The sequence below is a fragment of the Ursus maritimus genome, unplaced genomic scaffold (assembly GCF_017311325.1).
Source record: "Ursus maritimus isolate PB19 unplaced genomic scaffold, ASM1731132v1 scaffold_6, whole genome shotgun sequence".
NCBI lineage: Eukaryota > Metazoa > Chordata > Mammalia > Carnivora > Ursidae > Ursus > Ursus maritimus.
In genome coordinates, this window is record NW_024426774.1 from 38,453,538 (window position 1) to 38,459,563 (window position 6,026).

Consider the following 6,026-nt stretch of genomic DNA (forward strand, 5'->3'; position numbering starts at 1 on the left):
TAAATAAGTATTCTTTGTGTAGAATTGTATGTCATAACAACTTTTAAAACAGCTTATTAAGCTCTGAGGAAGCAGCAGCCAAACAAAACTACCTTCTGTATGACAGCATTTGTAGAAGTTCTACAACTGGCAAAACGCCTCTGCGCGTCAGCAAGCAGAGCAAGGGAAGAGGCTGGAGGAGGGGGCGGGCACCCTGGGGAAGTGGGGGGCAACTCCAGGTGATGACAGTGTTCGTCTCTTGATCCGGCTGGGAATTGCCTGGGGGTCTGCATCCAGCAAATCTCCTCCAGCTCTACAGTTAAGGACTTAGCATTTCCCTCTATGGAAGCCACTCCCAATAAGATTGTCTAACAAATCCTCCAGTTAACGAACAATTTCACGGCTTCTAATGAACATGATCAAGTATTTTCCAAATGGATGGTATTGATTCACACCCCCCCAATAGTCCCTGTGCTCTTTACAGCATTAAATATTACCAGGCTTTATTTTGCTAATGCAATGAGAGAAAATAGCAACTATTTTTAATTTCCACTTACAACTGCAAATAAAGTTCAATATTTTCCCATATGCTTGTTTACTATTAAATTTATTTTGGGGGAATTGTCTTTTTTGCATCCTGTATCCAATATCTATCAGACTCTACTATTGTTTTCAATATATAGAAATTCCTTATGAAATAAATATATTAATGGTATGATATATTTGCTTCAATATTTCATGACTTCTTGATTAACCTTTAAACTTTGGTAAGTTTTTTCTTATGTTTAGAAAATTTTTAATTTCTAGAGTCAAATGTGTATCTTTCTTCATGAGATCTTTCTTCAGTTTAGAAAGTTGTCATTATCCCCTTTTGCTTGAAAAAAAATTATTTTTTCCTAATTTGTGCAGTTACCTATTTTTTAAGATAACACTTTCATCTTCTGGACATATTTTAAAAATTAAAGGGGGATCAAAATTTATTCTTTTCAAAATACTAGTCAGTTCGTCGCCTGGGTGATTCAGTCAGTTAAGCGTCTCCCTTCGGTTCAGGTCATGATCCCAGGGTTCTGGGATTGAACCCAGTGTCTTAGAACTCTCTGCTCAGCAGGGAGTCTGATTCTTCTTTTCCTTCTGTCCCTCCCCCTGCTTGTGCTCTCTCTCTTGCTAGCTCTCTCTCCCTCTCTCTTCCTCTCAAATAAAAATCTTTTTTAAAAAATGGACAGAAAACCTGAATAGACATTACTCCAAAGAAGACATACAGATGGCCAACAGACACATGAAAAGATACTCAACAGAACTCATCAGGGAAATGCAAATCAAAACTACAATGAGATATCACCTCACACCTGTCAGAATGGCTAGAATCAAAAAGCCAAGAAATAACAAGTGTTGGTGAGGATGTGGGGAAAAAGGAACCCTCGTGCACTTTGGTGGAAACATAAATTAATGCAGCCACTGTAGAAAACAGTATGGAGATTGCTCAAAAAAATTAGAAATGGAAATACCATATGATTGAATAATTTCAATACTGGGTATTTACCCAAAGAAAAGGAAAATTCCATTGGAAAAGATACATGCGCCTCTGTGTTTATTGCAGCATTATTTACAATAGCCAAGTTACGGAAACAGCCCAAGTGTCCGTCAGTAGATGAATGGATAGAGAAGATGTAGTTTATATGTACAACGGAATTTTACTCAGCCATAAAAATGAACGAGATCATCTCATTTGGGACAACATGAGCCAACCCAGAGGGTATTATGCTAAGTGAAATAAGTTAGACAGAGAACTACAAATACCATGTGATTTTACTTAAATGCGGAATCTTAAAAATAGAACATATGTATAAAGAAGCAAACAAAAAGCAGAAAGGGATCTATAAATACAGAGAACAAACTGACGCTTGCCAGAGTGGCAGGTTAAATGGATGGGCAAAATGCGTGATGCAAGTGGGAGGGACAGGCTTCTGGTTATGGAATGAATAAATCTCAAGGATGAAACGTAAGGCATCGGGAATACAGCCAATGGTATTAATACGTAATAGCATCGCAGGGTGACAGATGATAATCACACTGTGATCATAGCATAACGTATAGACTTGTCCAATCACATGTAGTACAACTGAGATGTAAAATTATGTGTCAACTGTACTCAAAAATAAATAGAAATAAGATAAAATTACACTTCAAATATTTTATATACTGTAATACTTTATATATCGAAAGTACATATAAAGTACGTTTATATAATAAGTACATACTAAATACAGAAGATATTACTTTAGAAACTATTTTAATAAATACATTATGACACTATAACATTCATTTTAAATTTTGTTAGCACTAAAAACTCATGGGAGGGGTGCCTGGGTGGCGCAGTCGTTAAGCGCGTCCGCCTTCGGTTCAGGGCGTGATCCCGGCGTTATGGGATCGAGCCCCACATCAGGCTCCTCTGCTGTGAGCCTGCTTCTTCCTCTCCCACTCCCCCTGCTTGTGTTCCCTCTCTCGCTGGCTGTCTCTATCTCTGTCAAATAAATAAATAATAAAAAAAAAATCTTAAAAAAAAAAAGATGTCACTCACCACTCACAAACTATAACTTTAAAAAATAAATAAATAAATAAATAAATAAATAAATAAAAATAAATAAATAAAATCTTTAAAAAAAAAACAAACTCGCAGGAAAAACATTCATGTCTTTATAGTCACTTTTCCAACCATGAGCATAGCATGACCTTCTCTTTCTCCAGGTCATCTATACTATGTCTCAAAAATGTTACAGGAAGAACTCTTTTTTTAATTTTTGTAATTCCAGTGTAGTTAACATAAAGTGTTCCTTTACTTTCAGGTGTACAGTCCAGTGATTCCATAGTTCCATTTATTCTGAGAACAAGCTCAAGCAGTGTGGCTGGGGGGTGACGGCAGGACCTGCCCCCCGCATCTCCCAGGGAGGCCACAGAACAGACCTGCCTTCCAAGGAAGGTCCAGCGGCTAGGAATCCGGCCCCTCCCCCACCGGGGCCCAGGACTGGAGCTTACTCATGGGGCAGGGGCTCTAACAAACCCAAGGCAGCGAACCAGAAGTGAGATCATTACAGGCAGTAAAAAGCACCTAAAATTGGACGGTTCCCCAGAAAGACCCAGCAGAGAAAGCAGAGATGGAAGAGAGGGGGACGCAGGGCTCAGGCGTGAGGTAGTTCAGCTGGCCGCCCCAAACGTCACCAAACAACCTCTGCTGTTTCTTCCCAGAACGGCGCGGGTCAGCCCCGGGAACCCAGCCAGCCCCTCCCTGTTAACTGTGGGCTGTTCTTGACTCCGTCCGGAAAATACAATATCCTCACACTCAGAATGAAAATAAAAACGCCTATCCACCTTTATGGGCCGTGTGGACGTGTCTCGAGCACTCATCCCCTGTGCCTTGCAGGGACCACTCACTGTGGCCTGTTTCAGGGCTGGGACTTCCGGGCAGCGGCTTCCCAAGCACCACACCTGCCTATCACTCCAGTCGTCTCCGGGTCGCCCAGCTGCTTGCATCAGCCAGGTGTCCTGGTGGCCGGGGCACCTTAACCCCAGACTGCTCTAAATCACCAAGTTCCCACTTAGGTGTCAAACTGATTCTCTACAGTGACCTTAATTTGGATTTCAGGCCTCGCTGGTGTTTGGAGACATGCAGCCACTGATCAAAGCCTGAGGCACAGAAGTTTCCTTCTTCCCATCCTCCTGTCTGTGTGAGCCGTCAGGATGCCCGCCACCAGTTTTCGTGGTGATGATTCTCTTTCTGGCTTTGTAACCTCTGGCCAGAAGTTAGGACCTTAGTACAGGCTGTTAGGGTAACTTTCTCTGTGAGGGAGACTATCCTATGTTTTCCCTTTTCATCCTATCCAATAACAATGTGAGTTCTAGAAAATACGCCCGTCCAAACTGATTGCCGGTCCTCTTCCTACCTGATCACCATCTATACTACTTCCAGAGATCATCCTTTTACTTTTACTTAAAGTACACACCCCAGGGGATTTTGGGAAGACCAATCCCTGGTTGTACTTCGTCGATAGTTTCCTCGTGCCAACAGTGTTAAGACACATCGAAATACTTGAGGTTCCATTTGTCAGCTGCAAATGGTGCTTTGTTCCACTTACAGTTCATGATCTCGAGCAAACTGAAAAGTCTATCTCAGTAATAATCAGTGAATGATTTCACAAATTAGTTTGAACCTTAACACTGATCACAACTTACAACCACAGTAAGAATCCATTTTAAAATTGGGAAAGAATCATGACTTGGGACATATAAAAAATGAACTGAACTGAAGGTTGTCCCACCCTTAATTTCATACATTTTCATAATGTATCCTTTGGGGCCATATACTATTTATTAAAATAACGTTTTCTTTTACAAACAAAATAATTCCAGGAACGTGTTTAGACCTGGTTGGGAGCACTGTATATTACAGTGTTAATTTGATATGAACACATCAGCAAAATGAGTTAACATTTGGCCATACTGCTGTTTGTGTTACCCAAAAGCTACTCCACGCAAGCTTTATCTAAATATGAGATTCACTGCGAACTCAAAGACACAGACTTAAATAAACACTAAATACTTTTATTTAAAAAAAAACAAAAAACAAAAAACGAGAACTTCCAACTGCAGCTTACCACCCAAAATATAAATGAGAGAGAAGAAAGCAAAACACAAAGGCCTTCAGGTGGCTAAAGTGGTTAGACTCACTCACCCTTCGTGTTTCCTCCTCCTAGCTGGAGAGGTGGAAAAGTTGCACGCACACTTCCCAGAATTCATCGCAACTTGGGTCTGGAGGAAATCAGGCTCAACAGTTAGAGGCAACCCAGCGGGCTTGGGAGGCTGACCTCAAGGCCATCTCTCTGGCCCTTCTCCCTGTTTTGGCTGGTAAGCAAGGTCCTGGAAATGTGAGGTTGGGAGCAGGAGCCCTTCCAGGGTCAAAAGACTTCTTAAGCTGGGCTTTCCAATCCCCACATGGTGGCTTTGGATGTATGTCCTTGAACTTGAGCTTCAGGGACAATCTCAGAGACAGCCATGTGGGCAAGTCCTTATTGCTCTCGGACTGCTCCTTGAGGCCCAGTCAGAACCAGCTCCTTCAGTCCTACTTACAGTGTTTGAGGACTTACTTCCTGCCTTTAAGTCCCTTGCTCTTGAATTCCCTGGGGTTCCTGTTTTCTGCACTGGGCACCGACTGAGACAGCTTTTATGATCCCTGCCTTCGTCCTGTGAAAGCCAGGAGAAGTGGCGGGGAGTCTAATTCACTCTACCAAAGATGAGCATCGCTGTCCTTGCACTGTGTCCTCTGTATCTTTGGGGTACCTTTGGAGTCCAGTGAACACACACACACACACACACACACACACACACACACACTCACAAGTACCCACAAGCCATCTTTCTGGTTCTTTCTTCTACTCTGCTTGGATCCCCACTTCACCTCCTGCAGCTGGAGAGCCCCTTCTCTGCTCTACCATCAACGAATTTATGATTCAAATTTCGGACTTCTATTTATGTAGCATGAGGAAATTCTGCAAATTTTTTTAGTTTTACAAAAAGCACGGGAAAGCAAATATAATCGTCCCCTCCTGTCCCCCCTCCCCCAAATTCCCCACTATTCCACAGTCTCTCTCCTCAGGGGAAACTACTGTTGCGACTTCCTTTTTTATCTTTCCACACAAGCACAGTATACGTGCATTGCTCCGTTCTTAATGACAAAATGTAACACATATTCAGGAATGTGCACAAAACCAAATGGACAGGTCGATTGGTCCCTCTGAAGGAAAAATCCATGTAACCACCACCTGGGGCAAGAACCCTGCCAGCACCCCAGAAACCTCCTCTTCCCTCCCCCTCTCCTCCCCTGAAGTAACACCACCCTGACCTTAATGATACTCAAGTCCTTGCCGGTCTCGCTAGTGATCACCCGAGCACACGCTCTTAAGCACCATAATCCCATTTCCTCTAGCACTGAAATGTACGTAAAGGGCACGACACATAACGCATTCTGTTGTGTCTGGCTTATTGTGAGTAGCAGG